This window comes from Anser brachyrhynchus, assembly GCF_964034855.1.
Source record: "Anser brachyrhynchus genome assembly, chromosome: Z".
NCBI lineage: Eukaryota > Metazoa > Chordata > Aves > Anseriformes > Anatidae > Anser > Anser brachyrhynchus.
The window spans coordinates 57,145,476-57,161,458 of NC_137697.1; positions in this window are offsets into that span (position 1 = coordinate 57,145,476).

Here is a 15,983-nt window from a genome sequence, read left to right on the forward strand (position 1 = left end):
TTAAAATTCACTCAGAGCTTAAGAACATATAATGACCAGGGTTGTAGTTCATTCACATACTAGGAAGTAAGTTATTTCTTTTGATTTTTAGGGTCTGACACAACAGTTATCCTTGGAGCATTCTTTCCTGGAAATTGCTCAATTGAAATGATGTGTTGGATTTCAGAAGCATCTTATCACAGCACTAGCAACACGTCCAGTGTACTTTTGCATTTTTTATCTTTTGAAGCTACAGTTCGAGTAACACAAATATAATATGTGATCATATAAAAAGCTATAGTATTTGTATTTAATTTCCTCATTAGCAGAAGTTTTGCTGAAATTAAGATAACAACAGCATAACTTCAGAGCATTATTCACCCTTCAGCCTTTAACCTAGGCCCCAAACTCCACATCATGTCCCAATAAGGTGAACAGAGTTGATCAGCAGATGCTTAAGATAAAATCCAAATTGAATATGAATGGATTCTGCCCTTTGAGAATCACATGCTAGGAGTGGGTGCAGACTGAGCCAGTTTCTGTAGTGCTGCTTCTGTGCTGCTCTCGTTTGGTGCTTTGACTTCTCAGTGGATTAATTCAACACCTTGTTAAAATTTTCCTTGTAGATAATATAGGATCTCATGTCTGCACTGTGAGAGTGAATCTTATCCTTTAAATACTTACAAAGTGAAGCCACTGAAAATAATATATGATGACTGCAGTCTCCTGTCTACTTTAATGTAGTTTAGTTTTCAAACACAAAACTTGATTATGGATTTTAACAGACTCAAAAATCTTCCTATATTTGGCACTGCTCCTTAATCTGTATTTATTTCTATAAATATTAGTCCACATATGCACCCTATTTCTGATTTTAGATTATGAATATAATTATGCCATTTTAAAAGCCTCTCCATCTGTTCTTAAATATACCCAAAAAGTAGAGTGAATCTGAAGAAAATATAGAAACATGCAAATAATAACTGTAAGAACTAGGCAGTATCATAAACAGGGGCTTTAGTCTGAAATCCTTCCAATATTTTCATGATCAAAAAAAAGGCATTATCCAAAACATAAGCAAATTATTATGAATGTGATTTCTGAAGTAACACAAGGGAAATACAGTCCTGCAGTACATACTGCAGTGTAGTGGTTGGTGCTATCTCCCTCTATGCCCTTGCTATTTTACAATCCTAGCCACAGATCTTGAGGAATTCATGTGCAAGACATCACCTTCTGAAGATGATTTTAGTCTTGATTTTTCCTGCTGCCTCCAAAGTGTGGTGGAGTCCTCTCCGAAGAAGTACCTCATGCACCATTTGGAACTGTAAGGGAAGACAGCTGCTAGCATACTGATCATAGTCCAACCATAAACAGCAGAAAATTCTTGATATTGATATGTGAATCAATCCATATAACATGCTTGCAAGCACTGGTTAGTATGCAAAATCTAATTCTATTGTTTGATAAATGTTTTAATGTCCATAAATATGCTGTTAATCTTATGCCTAGAGTAAGTGCTTCCATAAAGCCAGTCATCAGGAAACGTTTTTTAAAAAATTCCTTTAATAGGCATTGCTTGTGTGCAGGGGAGCAGTATTCTTTTGCGTTACTATTTTTGCCTTAAGCATTTTTTGTCCTTATTATTTTATTTAAATAAATCCAATTGTCATTAGTCTAAAAACCCTTCAGATTCTCCCCCGAGAACCCTAAAACAGAAGATGAGAACATGGATGCAATCAGGGTAGTATTCCAACACTGTCAGCTATCATAAATTCAGTTACTGCTCAGTTAAAAAAAACAGTTTGATCAAATGTTGAACAACAGTAAATCTGTGCTTTCATATATATAAAAATCTTACTTAGTGGAAGAATGGATTAAATTTTTCAGATGGGCCAAATGTAACTCAGATACATTAATTTAGCATAGGATATTTCCTAAAATAGAAGTTCTTTTCAAATTGTGCATTGTCCTCAATCCTTTATGAGGCAAACTGATTTGCTAAGGGTAAAAATGATTTGAGTGGACTCTGTTCTAGAAAATGGAGTTTATTTTGCCTAAAATGTTAAAACATTCTGAAGTACTGTGTAATAAAACAGCTCAGCCTACAACCAAATAGTAAAATGCATCTGGAAAAAGGAGAACTTAAAATCTTGTCTCTAAGCACCCCAACTGTCTAGAATTTCTGAAAATAGACTCGTACACGCATACTACCATCTTAGGACAACACACATGCTTTAAATTAAGGAGAAAGGTGGTTTTTTGTTCGTTTGTTTGTTTTTGATTCTTTTTTTCCTTTAAATATTTTGCAAAAATAATATCTCCATTTTCTTTTTTTTTGACTGAGCATTCCCTAGTGGACGGTCTTGCTTCAAATGTCAGAATATATTTTCAAAACATGTGTGGTTGTTTTTTTATTTAGTCTGATGTAATACATGAGCTAATTGTATAACGTACACTTGTATGTCTGAACATTATATGTTAATGAGTCTGACAAACAACAGAATCTGCATCAACACCAACCACATATTGTTTCTTTCATCAGCAGTTTTATTTATTTCATTTTTTTTTAATGTAAAAAGCACATTGTCATTGTTGCTGCTGTTATTGACTGTGTGATATATTGTTTCTTGTCCTGCACACCTTGGCATTTTCCTGTAAGAAAACATTTATTGCAGACAGCTTATTTTAGCTTATTTTATTGATGTATGTTTCTTTCTGTGATATATGTTTTAAATAGGTGCAGGTTTATAAATTTTAAAATGTAAATATTTTTGAATAGGTTTAAATTCTTTCTTCTTCTGTATGCTAACAAAAGCATTTGTGAAACAGAATTTTCACTGACTCCAAAGATTTTCCTTGGGCTTTGCAGAGGAAGCCTCCTTTCCAATGTGGCCTTTTATGTTATATCTAATGTGTCCACTGAGTAGTTTCTGACTGGAATATTCACAAACATATGACCTAGCTTTATTACAGGCCTGTCAAAAGATGGGCCTGCAGTTTCACAGGGCATCTTGCTATTTCTCCCAAACCACCCTTTCAAGCATGAATCAAAGAGTTATTTAAATTCTGAATAACATGATCTAACAGTTTTTTCCTGATCCTGGTGGCATACATCATAGCTTTCTGAATCCTTCAAACGAGGAGAATTTCACATATCTGATTTCTCTATGCTGTGATTTGCTTTGAGAAGAAAACAAAAGCTTTACAGAGACTCAGACTGAGAGGTAGGAGGGATTGTGGAGGCTTTACTTCACTTTTGCTAATTTATTACTTCTTTTTTCTTTTTTTACTTTCTCAAGCCATATAATAGAAACATGACATACAAAAGTCAAGGGGAAAAATCTAATTGTCTGATCTCTATCAGATGCCTAGTTGCATCAGATGTTACCAGTGTTACTGAAAACTCCTGGCTTTAATATCTGCTCTTACAGACCTCCTTAGCTGAACAGTCCAGAAGCTTGGTAAGAAAGTCATCCAAAATGCTGCTGTATTGGCAGCCATGTGCTTAAGGATGTCACTGGGGAGTTGAAGTAAGTTTAAAAGATCAAGGAGCTGAATTTACATATCCACCTTCCAATTTTATTTATTTACTTTTTTAGAAGAAAGCAGAAGAAGCCCAGATATTCACTTCAGCTGTTGCTGTGAAACCTCACCTCCCATTTCAACTTCATTTATACAGCTGATAAGACCAACTGCATAACGGCTTCAACTGGGAACTCTAGTTTTAAATTGTTTTCACATCTCAGATACAGATTCTCTGAGGAAGGACATCATCAACATACATGGTGTGTTCAGAGTGACTTGTCACTGCATGAAAAGTCAGAGCAGCCTGGGGCTACAGGTGAGGACTGATTGCCCACAGAAATGGAAATGGAGTAGAAATGGAGTGGCTGGAAGGAGAAGGCAGGTATTTGTTACAGCAGAGTTAATTGTGATTGTAGGAGACCGGCTGATGTGGTAGCTTGCTTCAGTTAATGTTCGCTCAAGACCTGAGACAGAAATCAGAGATCAGCTTTAGTTAATATGGAAGTGGAACATGCTGATGTAGTAGTTTTCAACTGCAAAGTCATGAAGAAGTGAAACTACAGAGGAGTAAGTCTTCCAGTCTTGGCTGATTAAAATGAGTCTTTCTTAAGAGAGAGATGATTGTAGCTGTAACACGGAGCAACCCCTTAAAACAGAAAGATTAAAACCCCAAAGACTTACTGTACCAAGGACAAAAAAAATGGAGATAAGAATGAACAGTACTTTGATACAGTGATTGCAAATTCAAATTGCCTAAAATAATAAAACCCTGATCCAGAATGTAAATGAAGAAGATGAAGCTACATGCTATGACAACAAGCAGAAGACAGGACATTACCTGGCACGTGGCAAAAAGATGCAAGAAATACAGCAGAATTTGCACGAGCTGTTCAGCACCTATAGAGCATGTACAGTGTGTATAAAGAGAAGAACAGCTGCAGAGCAAGATTAAATGTAAGATTTTTACTTCTACTTTCCTCTCGTGGTGAATATAAGAATGAGATGTGCTTCAATAGAGCACTGTACTGCTAAGCAAAGTTATTCAGTGTGGTTTTAAAAGCTTTAAAAGCTTTACCTTATGAAAATGCTACTTTCCTTGAAAAGTAAGGGATCAAATTCATCTTTCAGGAGTTTGAACACATTTCCCAGTGTTAAGGGAGCGCTCAGTAAGGTAAAATCTAAAGCTGAATATAAGTTAGTGACACACAATTCAATCGGAAAAACTTCCAATGTCATAAAGCAGACAAAGCAAAATAAACAGGCAGTGCTGTGGAGGTGAGGCAGGGTGAGAGGGGAGAGAGGGATGGTGTGCAAGAATGGGGAAACAACACAAAATCAAACAGAGAAAACGTTCTTTATACAAACCCAAAAAACTGGTGGTCTTCAGGAAAAGATGTATCTTTTGAGGAAAAAAAAAATCATTTGTGTGGTGTAGGATCTTTCGGCAAAGAAACAAGTCTGTAAACATGTAACAGTGCAAGATTCCATTTCCTCAAATTGTTTTTTTTGGCATCCTATGGGAAGACTTTCACAGGCAAATAAAACAGAATAGCACAGATTCTCAGATTAAAAATTAACCTAACAAGGAAAAGGGATATTTTGCAGCAAGCCTGAGCTCATTTGTCACCAACTTGCTTGCTGACTGTCAAAGTTGCTTGCCAATAAGCACATATTTTTCTTGACGATCATCAGTCTCAGTTCTAAAATCATCATCCTAGTAATGCTGTGTTGTGAGATGCACATCTCAAATCTTCATAATCCAAGATGCTGACAGAAATGCTTGGAGGAGTCTTAGATTCAAACTACATCCTGCACTAAGTTGTCCAGGGGAACTCTCAGAAAGGTGCTGCTTTGCAATGGTGTGATCAAAACCAGCTAATACATCAAAGGTGCTGAGGGTCAATACTCTCAAATGGAGGAAGACTCTTGTATCGTACTATAAAATCTGCAAGCTATTTATTTTTAGGTAAGCCAGCACCACCTGGAACTCATCAAAAACAGTGTGCTATTATTGCCAAAAGGGCTTTCCAAGCTCCTCCTCGATCCTGAGAACAGAATATGCCTGTGCTCCATACCAGACTTGGGGCTGGTAAAAACTGGCCCCAGAACAAATTCAGCTGCCAGGGGAGGATTGACATAGCACACTACAGCTCTCTTCTCTGTCCTTTTCCCTCTGCTTGGCATGCTCTTTTTTTTTTTTTTTTTTTGGGGGGGGGGGGGGGGGGCCTGGGGGTTTGTTTTTTTTGTTTCTTTTGTGTTTTGTTTTGTTTTTTGAGGCAAGGAGGTGGAGAGGAAGCACAGACCTAGACATGGCACATCTGTGATATACATTGTGGAAATTCTCAACAGGGAGCACACAACTAGAAAACAGTACTTTACAGAAGCTGAGCAAAAGCATTTCAAATGATTTGTTTATGGGCACAAATCTATATTAATTATCTACTTTTGTCTAGCCTAGGCCCAAGAGAGACTTTACCCCTGTTCAACTATTCAGTCTGCTGAAATAGACATATAAAAACCATTTGTCAAAATGCTGCCCAGATAGGTGGTAATTTCCTGTTTAAGCACTTTGAACGTATGTTTGTCCCTTCCTATGTAATTAGAGTATTTTTACATTCTGTGGTTTACTGCACTTCGTGTGTGTGTGTCTGTGTGTGTGCATGTATATATATATATGTATGTATATGTTCTTTTCCTTCAGACAATATTCTTTTTCAGGAAGGGTTGAAACAGGGATTTCAAAATCAAACTTCCTTTTAGCTTTAATGTTAAAGTTCACAGTCTGTTATAAGCTTGGAAAATCAAATTTACTTCCCATAACATTTCTCTGAACTATAAAAATATTTATTATGCTCTTTATTTCCATCAAACAGTTATATTTAGTTTTGTGACATAATTTGCTTTTAAGAGCACTGAAACTTAAAGTATCCTAAGCAAAACTAAAAAGTCCACTGCATTTTACTTAATGCAAATCATATTTTTAAAAGTCAAAAGAAAAAGTCTCTGAAGTTGATACAGTGATTACATTTTCTTCAGATGAAAAAGTCTTAGAATCAAAAAGCATTTAAAGGACTTCTATAACTGTGACCAGTTAAGATTTTGTACGCATTTCCTGAGTCATCAAAATATGGGGAAAAAAAATATTCTTCTACACTGCCTTTGACCAGATTACAACTAATAGTATTAGATTATTAGTGCAATTTCTATGGGATATGTTTGTGCTTTTTGACTTTTATATTTATTTTTTTCAGCCTAAGAGATAACATTTAATGAAATGTACTTTAGTAAAATTAGTTATCTTTCTTGACATGTTTTTGTTATATTTAGTGGGTTCATGTTTTGAGTATAGGGCTGGAAGGCAGGAGACCTGAAGTGATATCCTAACCCTGCTGAAGTCAATGAAAATTTTAGAATTTTCTTCAGCAGAGTCAGAAACTCAGCCTCAGATTTCCTTCACGTGTTACCGCTGACCTGGGTGACAAAAGGAAAATCACATTACATTGTGGTTTTCCTGCCCCAGTCAGCATCAGTCTCTTCTGTATGAACTGTAATTTTTGAATATTTGCCTATCCTCTGTGAATTTAAATACCTAGTACCCTGATTATCTATTGTTGGAATGCTAAATTCTAGTGTGCAGAGAAATAGAATAGAAAGAGGAAGAAAAAGAAAAAAAAAAAAAAAGAGGCTATTATGATATTAATGCCCTTTAGAGAGAGAAACTTGTCCTGCCTAAGCCACTGCTTAAAAATCTTACTTGGAGTGTGATAAACCAGGGGTTTTGTCCTCTGTTAAGCATAAGGCTATGGAGTTTCTCTACCTTCTTCCCTCACTCGGACTGTAAAACTGTCATCAAAAACTACCATTAAAAAATGAACTCAATCACAGCAACACAAGCTGAGACTACAGCTTCACCAACAGGTTACCACAGGAAAAGGTATACTGTAAACTTGCAGTGTCTGTTGGATGTTATACAGTAACTGTTTGCACAGGCATTCTTATCACCAGCAAATACAAGATCATTTTGAGGTAGCTTAGCTGTCAGCAAAAAGGGGTTGCTCATTCAGCTGCACATACAAGACAGAGAACCTTCTCTGATGGGGGATTTGAGTCCAAATCCTTTGTATGCTGGGTGAGTACAGAACAGATGAAATTACGTGTAGGTGTAACCTCTCCCACCAACCAGAAATTCAGTTTTGTATATAGCAAGCATTTCCTTTTGTTGAAACTTATAAAGATGCCACAAAGTGTTGTTGAATTAGTTTTCCAATTAGAGGGGGAAAAAATGAGAAAAATTCACAACAAGACATAGTCTTGATCTCAGAAAATGCCTCAAAGTGTTGCTGTCAAACAGAGATAAGTAAGAAAATATAGCTTAAGGCATATAGGAAGCTCTTTTGTGTGATTTTTTTTTTCCTAACACAAAGCAAGAGAAGTCAGGCAATTTTGTAGTATCTACACAGTTTAACCACCATTAAATTAAGCAAAATTAAAAATAGCAATAATAAAAATAGGAATTAGTTTCCAAAGAATGAATGTCTCCTGCTGTGGTTTGAATTCAAACAAAAGCTTCCTTCTCTACCTCCAAATCTACAATGCCTAGGTGGATATCCTGCTGGGAACTATTAGTAAAATGATGGTTCTCACTGGGAGATCATTCATAGTTATTAAAATATAGTAGAATCTTACAAATCCATGTACCATATAGCTCCTCAGAAAGAGATTATTATTTTTTTCCATTTCTCAGACGCGGAAAATTCATACAGCAATCTCTCATTTATATCTTTTCTACAATATGTTTAGGAAACATATTGCTCTGCATGTAGTAATGAGTTAAGGAACATTATAAATCAATGAAAATAAAGCATAACTTTTCAAATGAATGAAAAAGTTATTTAATATTGTATCTCCCTTGCTTTTCTAATTGTGATTACCCATTTGCAAAAACAAACCAACCAAACAAACAAAAACCCCAAAACAAACAAACAGACCAAATAATTTCCACCAAGCAGCCTCTACATTAATATATATAAAGCCAGAATTATTATCCGTTTCAGATACTTCCTTAAACTTGATTTCTGCTGTGACAACTGAAGAGTATTCTGGTAGCTGGCATTTGAACATGTCTTAATTACAATTAAGATAATTTGGGTTCTTCCCGCACAGGTCTTCCTGTCCCATGTCGTATGAGGCTCTACTGGGATCATTTATCTGAGGACACTGAGTCGACTCAGTTCAGCTGAGTTAGAGATGCTCTGGAGACAGTTTGGACCTAGGCTTTTCTGCATGCATGAGCAGAAACAAAAGATCAGGGCTACCCCAATGCTAACATTTGTCAATGATACTTCTTCACTTTCCCTTCTGCAATATGAACAGGTCAATTAGCATCATAAGAAGGTGTTTGAAGTCCTTTTAAAGTATCAGTTATTTCCCATGACTCCTACGGAAAGTCTCAGAGGGGCTGGACTGTAATGAAGGTTTTCTTGATTAACTCTCACAGTCTGACCTGGGAATACTTAAACCCTGGGCCTAGGTTTAGAGTTGACAGAAAAGATGTCTTGTTCCCTTTATGAAGAAAGAAGTTGGAGGTTGTAATCAGAAAGAGGAATTCTTACTGGAGTTGTAAACATTTACATTTTAATTGCGTTTATTATTTACAGATTGCTAATCTGCAAGGATGGACATATGACCAGAAAATTTCTTGACTTTCATTCATTTGACCAAAAAGAAAATTTTAAGTAAACAGCAGTCTCCTTGCTGAACCAAAGCAGAATTGTATCCAGACAGTGAAGTGAACTTGGGGCTTGAGCACAGGTGCAGGTACATTGAAGCAAAGCTGACAACTGTTATTCTTCCTTTTAAAAATTAGTTTTTTCTTTGGCTAGCACAGGAAGGACAAATCAAGGCAAAAGACAGACAAAACCATATGTATTTCTTACCTCAGTTTCTTCAACATGAATGAGTTAATCATCCTCCTGCATTTAGGTGGTTTCTTGTCCCTTCTCTAGACTCTGCTTTTGTTCTCCCTTATCTTTCATTGAATTAGATACATAACAGTTTCCTTCTCTGCCAGTTCCAAAACAATTAATCCATCCATCCCCATCCTTCTTCTGTATCTATTTCCATTCTCCCTTTTTCTTCTATTAATGTGTTCTTTAATCCTTATTTCTGTTTCCTTATTTTTTCTGTTCATCCCAATTATAAAAAATACAGAATGATCATTTTCCCTGAAGGCAGACTGTCCTGAGTCTCACTGAAAACAAAATAGGGATAGTAGTGCTCATCATTATTGAATTTCATGCATATAGCCTCTAGGAATATGATGGCCATTTTGATTTAAAGCAGAGTGTTTTTAGCCTTCCTGAAAGGCATAGTAACTGATAGACACTTTGAATTAGCAGAAAATTTGCGTATTTATACCAAGGTCTGTGGGACATTTGCAACATCCCATGTCACAAAGGAAATGAGGAGATCATGACAACTGACAATGTCCTGTTTTCGGCTGACCTCTCTCTGCATGATCATTCTGCTTGAATGTTAATCTAGTTTATATTTCACAACTGTAAAAAATTGTGTCTGGATCAGGGAAGTCTGCAATGCAACAACTACAGTAGTGTGTGCCCCTAAATTAGACATCCTTCCTTGCTGTTACACTGCAACTTCAGCTGGGGACCTTCTGCACAGGATAAATACATGACTGCAGAAATAATGTAAAGCAGAGAACATGACTTCATTGGGACTTAGTTCTAACACTGTCTAAGGACCTACTGTGGCATTTCTTCCAGAAAGAAGTTCTCTTCCTATCACACACACAAAGAAATTGCTCAGGGATTCATGTAAGCTTATTGCACCTGTCTCTACATTATTGATCCTGCAGTTGATCTGTAAAGCAATTGCAAACAGTAACTCATCATTGCATGTTAGTCACAAGAACAAAAGTGGAGATGAATCTGAATACAGATCCTGACCTGCTTTTGGTGTCTCAAACATTATGAGAAATTTAAGCATCCCTAACCCAAATCTTGAGTCTTAGACAGTGGAATACATGCAGTTTACAATACAGACATGCAGCTTACTGGGTCATCTTTAATTCTACCACATAGGAAAGCTATTGCATTATAAAGCTGATGTATTTAAAATGCTGCTATTTGCAATACTAGTATACATGCTAAATACATGCTAAAAATGTAGTGTAAGACTATGTTTCTAGCACAATAGCAAGTAGATTACATTTCAAAAAGAAAGACATTTTAACAAAAGCATGTATGGATAATGACAAATAGAGGCACAGAAGATATTCATAGTTTGTCTGTAAGAGTATTTCTTTTGCAAAGTATTAGTGTTTTGTGCACATTAACTTAAGCAAGCAATGGGGATGTCTGGTATCTTTGCTTGAATCATCAATGGAAATATTTAAGGATATTGATGTTTGCATGAAAAGAGATCTAAGTACCAGCTTTACTTAAAAATATGTTAAAGAATCATTCAGTGTTTTAGATGATCTTTCTTTTATACAACAAAACTTGAATAGTTGATACTATTAAACATGTTGCATAAAGCAGAGTTTAAAATTGCTAAGCAAAAGCAAGAATAAAGCATCAGCCAAACGTATTCCTGAAATAGAGGCATGGACATGACCTTGCTACAATATTAAGTGTTCTGTAAGAAGCTATTAAACAAGAATCAGATACCTATGCTTCACTGTAATTTGAGGAGATTTACATTAGAGTCACACACACACAGAGTAGTTAGAAGGGACCTGAAAAAGTTATCTCATCTGTACTTCCACCATGAGTTAAGAATCCAGAGATTTGTGCAACTTAGTCCTAAAGACATCCAATGATGAAAATGTTATAGCTTTCCCAGGCAATCTCTTTTAGTGTATCTCTATCCTCAGTGTTAATTAGGACAAAATTAAGTCAGAAGATATTATCTGGGCACCCACATTCAACATGAAATAGTCTTAATGCAAAAAGGGCTTTATATGGTAATATGTTTCAACGAATGTAAATGTCTGAAGTCTTGAGCTACTTTCTTCAGCATGAAATGCAGCCTTTTCAAGAAATCTTTGCCGTAGGAACTAATTAGCAGTCTGAAATTTGAAATGCTTAAATGCATGATTATTTGTATTATTCACATTTTTGCTCCTCCAGTAGTCTTCATGAAAGAAATTTTACTGTCATCACCAGCTGCCATGAAATAGGATTTACTGAACATGTTTCTGGGTCCACAGAGCTAAGCCATTCTTTTAATTCATATAAAATAAACCATACTATTTGATATAAACTCTATTCATTATTTAAATATCATTAGATTGTATGAGAAAGAGGAAAGCATTTCAAGGCATAATTTAGATAGCTTGTTAGAGTTATGAAGTGCTGTTAATGATACATTAAAGAAAGGTAATTAAAGGAATTGGTGAAATTCTAGACATGAATGTTTAAATTCTTTATATGGTAAACTCATTTTCTGTTGTAATAAACTTTGTCATTGCAAATGAAATGCACCACCTGGCCCAATTATGTTACATATATATTATATATCTGTATGCTGTATACCTCTGCCCGCTACTTAAGTATATATAAGAGCTGAAGTATAAAGGTATATTAGGAGGGAGTCACAATATTGTAGAACAACCTGAGTTGGAAGGGACCCACAAGGATCATCGAGGCCAACTCCGGGCTCCACACATGACCACCCAAAAAATCATGTGTCTGAAAGAATTGTCCAAATGCTCCTTGAACTCTGTCAGGCTCAGTGCCATGACCGCTGTCCTTGGGAGCCTGTCCCAGTGCCTCACCAGCCTCTGGGTGCAGAATCTTTCCGTAACACCCAGCCTGACCCTCCCCTGTCCCAGCTGCATGCCGTTCCCTTGGGTCCTATCGCTGTCCCCAGAGAGCAGAGCTCAGCGCCTGCCCCTCCAATCCCCTTGTGAGGAAGCTGCAGGCCGCCATGAGGCCTCCCCTCAGCCTGCTCTACTCTGGACTGAACAACCCAAGGGACCTCAGCCACTCCTCCTCATACATCTTTCCCTCTGAACCTTCACCATTTTTGTAGCCCTCTTTTGGACACTCTCTAATAGTTCTGTGTCTTTCTTATATTGTCGCACACAAAATGTCACACAGTACAGTACTTGAGGTGAGGCCGCACCAGTGCATAGCAGAGCGGAAAGTATCACTTCTTTTGACCAGCGAGCTATGCCATGCTTGATGCACCCCAGGGTGTGGTTGGCCCTTTTGGCTGCTGGGGCACACTGCTGACTCATGTTCAACTTGCTGTCAACCAAAACCCCCAGATTCCTTTCTGTGGGGCTGATGTCAAGCCTCTTTTCCCCCAGTCTGTATGTATAGCCAAGGTTTCCCTTTCCAAGGTTCAGAATCCAGTACTTGCTCTTGTTAAAATTCACAGGTTTGGTGATTCCCCATCCCTTTAGTCTGTCAGGATCTCTCTGCAAGGCCTCTCTACCCTTGATGGAGTCAACAGCTCCTCCTAATTTAGTATCATCTGCGAACTGAGTATGCATTTTAGTCCTGCATCCAGATCATTTATAAAAACATTGACGAGTACAGTCCCCAAAATGGAGCCCTGGGGAACCCCATTCATGACTGGCTGCTAGCCTGATGTAACCTCACTTACTGTAATCTCTGAGCCCAACCCATCAACCATGATATTCACCCATCATATTATGTACTTGTCCAGCTGTATGCCTTACATTGTGTCCAGAAGGATACTGTGAGAAACAGTATAAAAATGTTGCTGAATTCCAAAGAGATAGCATTTACCAGCTTCCCTTGGTCAACTATATGGGTAACTTACCATAAAATGAAATTAAATTGTTAAACAGTATTTGCCCCTCATGAACCTGTGTTGGCTGTGGCCAATGACTGTGTTGTCTTTCAAGTGTTTTTCCATAACTCCCAGAATAATCTTCTCCATATCTTTACCAGGCACTGAAGTGAGACTGACAAGCCTGTAATTACCACGGTCTTTCTTGCCCTTCTTGAAAACTGTGTCTACATTAGCCAACTTCCATTCAGCTGGGACCTCTCCGGATTCCCAAGACCATTATAAAATAATTGAGAGAGGTCTCGTGATGACATCAGCCAGCTCTTTCAATACTATGGGATGAATTCCAGTGGGCCCCACAGACTTACGTACATTCATCTGGAGCAGCAAATCCCACACAAGCTCAGAGTTGTCTGGGAGCTTACTGTTCCTGCGGTCACAGTCCTCCAACTCCGGGCTCTGGGGATCCCAGGGCCCATCATAGATGTTAAAAACAGAGGTGAAGAAGGAATTAAACATCTCTGCTTTGTCTATATCCCTGTTTGTGAGATGACCAACCTCGTCAAATAACAGATCAATACTATCTCTGGTGCTCCTTTTACCGTTAACATACTTTTTAAAAAGCCCTTTTTGTTGTCCCCATGGTACTGGCCAGCTTCAACTCTCATTGAGCTTTGGCCTTATAAATTTTCTCCCTGCAATGGTCAACAGCACCTTTGTAGTCCTCCTGTGCAGCCTGATCTTGTTTCCAAAGTTCATACACTTTCCTGTTTGTTGTGGTTTTACTCAGATGGGCAGCCAAGCTCCACCACAACTGCTATTTCACTCCCTCCCTTCAAAGAGAAAGGGGGAGAAGGTAGGATGAAAAGAGCTCAAGGCTTGAGATAAGGACAGGGAGATCATTCAACAATTATTGTCATGGGCAAAACAGACTCAGCATAGCAAGATTTACATAATTTATTGCCTATTACTAACAAGCTAGAGAAGCGGGAAACAAAGGAAAGAAACTAAAAACACCTTCCCCCCATCCACCCTCTTCCAAATCCTTCCCCCAAGCGGCACAGGGGAATGGGGGAACAGGGCTTGCAGTCAGTCCCTAATGCTTCACCTCCGCCGCTCCCTCACGGTCACTCCCTGCCCCTGCTCCCCGTGGGGTCCCTCCCACGGGATGCCGTCCTTCCCAAACTGAGCCTGCGGGGGCTGCCCACAGGCAGCAGCTCTTCAAGAACTGCTCCCACATGGCTCCGTACCACGGGGTCCATCCATCCCCCAGGAGCAAACTGCTCCAGCACGGGTCCCCCCAGGGTGGGCGGCAGCTCCCCCCAGACCCCCTGCTCCTGCGTGGGCTCCTCTCCACGGGCTGCAGCTCCGGCCCGGGGCCTGCTCCTGCGGGGGCTCTCCACAGGCCGCAGCCTCCTCCAGGCCACATCCACCTGCTCCACCAGGGGCTCCTCCACGGGGGGGCTGCAGCGTGGAGATCTGCTCCATGTGGGATCTGTGGGCTGCAGGGGGACAGCCTGCTCCACCAGGGGCCTCTCCCTGCACAGGCCGCAGGGAAACTTGTGCTGCATGCCTGTAGCCCCTCCTGCCTTCCTTCTCCACTGACCTGGGTGTCTGCAAGGCTGGGTCTCACTTCTCTCACTTCCCAGCTACTGTTGTGCAGCAGTTTTTGTTTGTTTGTTTGTTTGTTTCCCTTTCTTAAATCTGCTTCCACAGGTGCACAAACAACATTGCTTATTGGCTCGGCTCTAGGCAGCGACGGGTCCCTGTTGGAACTGGCTGCAACTGGCCCTTATCTAACATGGGGCAGCTTCTGGATTCTTCTCACAGAGGCCACCCCTGCAGCTTCCCAGTACCAAAGCCTTGCCACATAAACCCAATACACTTTTCCACCCAGCATTCCAGGATGAGATCCCTGTTCAGAAAACTGGCCTTCTGCCCCATTTGCTTGACTTCTTACACAATGGAATTGCCTGCTCCTGTGCTCTTAAAAGATGGCTCTTAGAAAGTGATCAGCATTTACAGACCCCAATACACTTAGGGGGCCTTACTAGTTTCTTGAGCAAGCTACAGTCTGTTCTGCCAAAACCTAGCAGCTCTGTTGACAATTTTCTCATACAGTCAAAGACTTTAAACTCGACAGTTCCATGATCACTGTGGCCAAGACAGCCACCAATCATGAATTCAACTATGTTTACAACCAACCAACTATGTTTACAAACAGAGCAAGGAGGGCATCCTTCCTTGTCATCTCCCTTACCACTTGTATCAAAAAGTTATTCAGCATACTTACAGAACTCATTATTAAAGTGTGCTTTGGGAAGGACTGATGGAAGTTCTCATCAATAAATATCTGGAGGGAGGGTGTCAAGAGGGTGGAACCAGATTCTTTTCAGTTGCGTCAAGTGAGAGGACAAGAGGCAACAGGCACAAACTGAAGCACAGGAGGTTCCAGCTGAATATGAGGGGGCATTTCTTTACTGTGAGGGTGACATAGCAGTGGAACAGGTTGCCAATAGAGGCTGTGAAGTCTCCTTCTCTGGAGATATTCAAAACCTGCCTGGATGCCATCCCACGCAATGTGTTCCAGGCGATCCTGGTCAGTAGGGGGGTTGGACTAGATGATCTTCAGAGGTCCCTTCTAACCCCAACCATTCTGTTATTCTGTGAAAGTTTTTTTCTCAGTATCTATT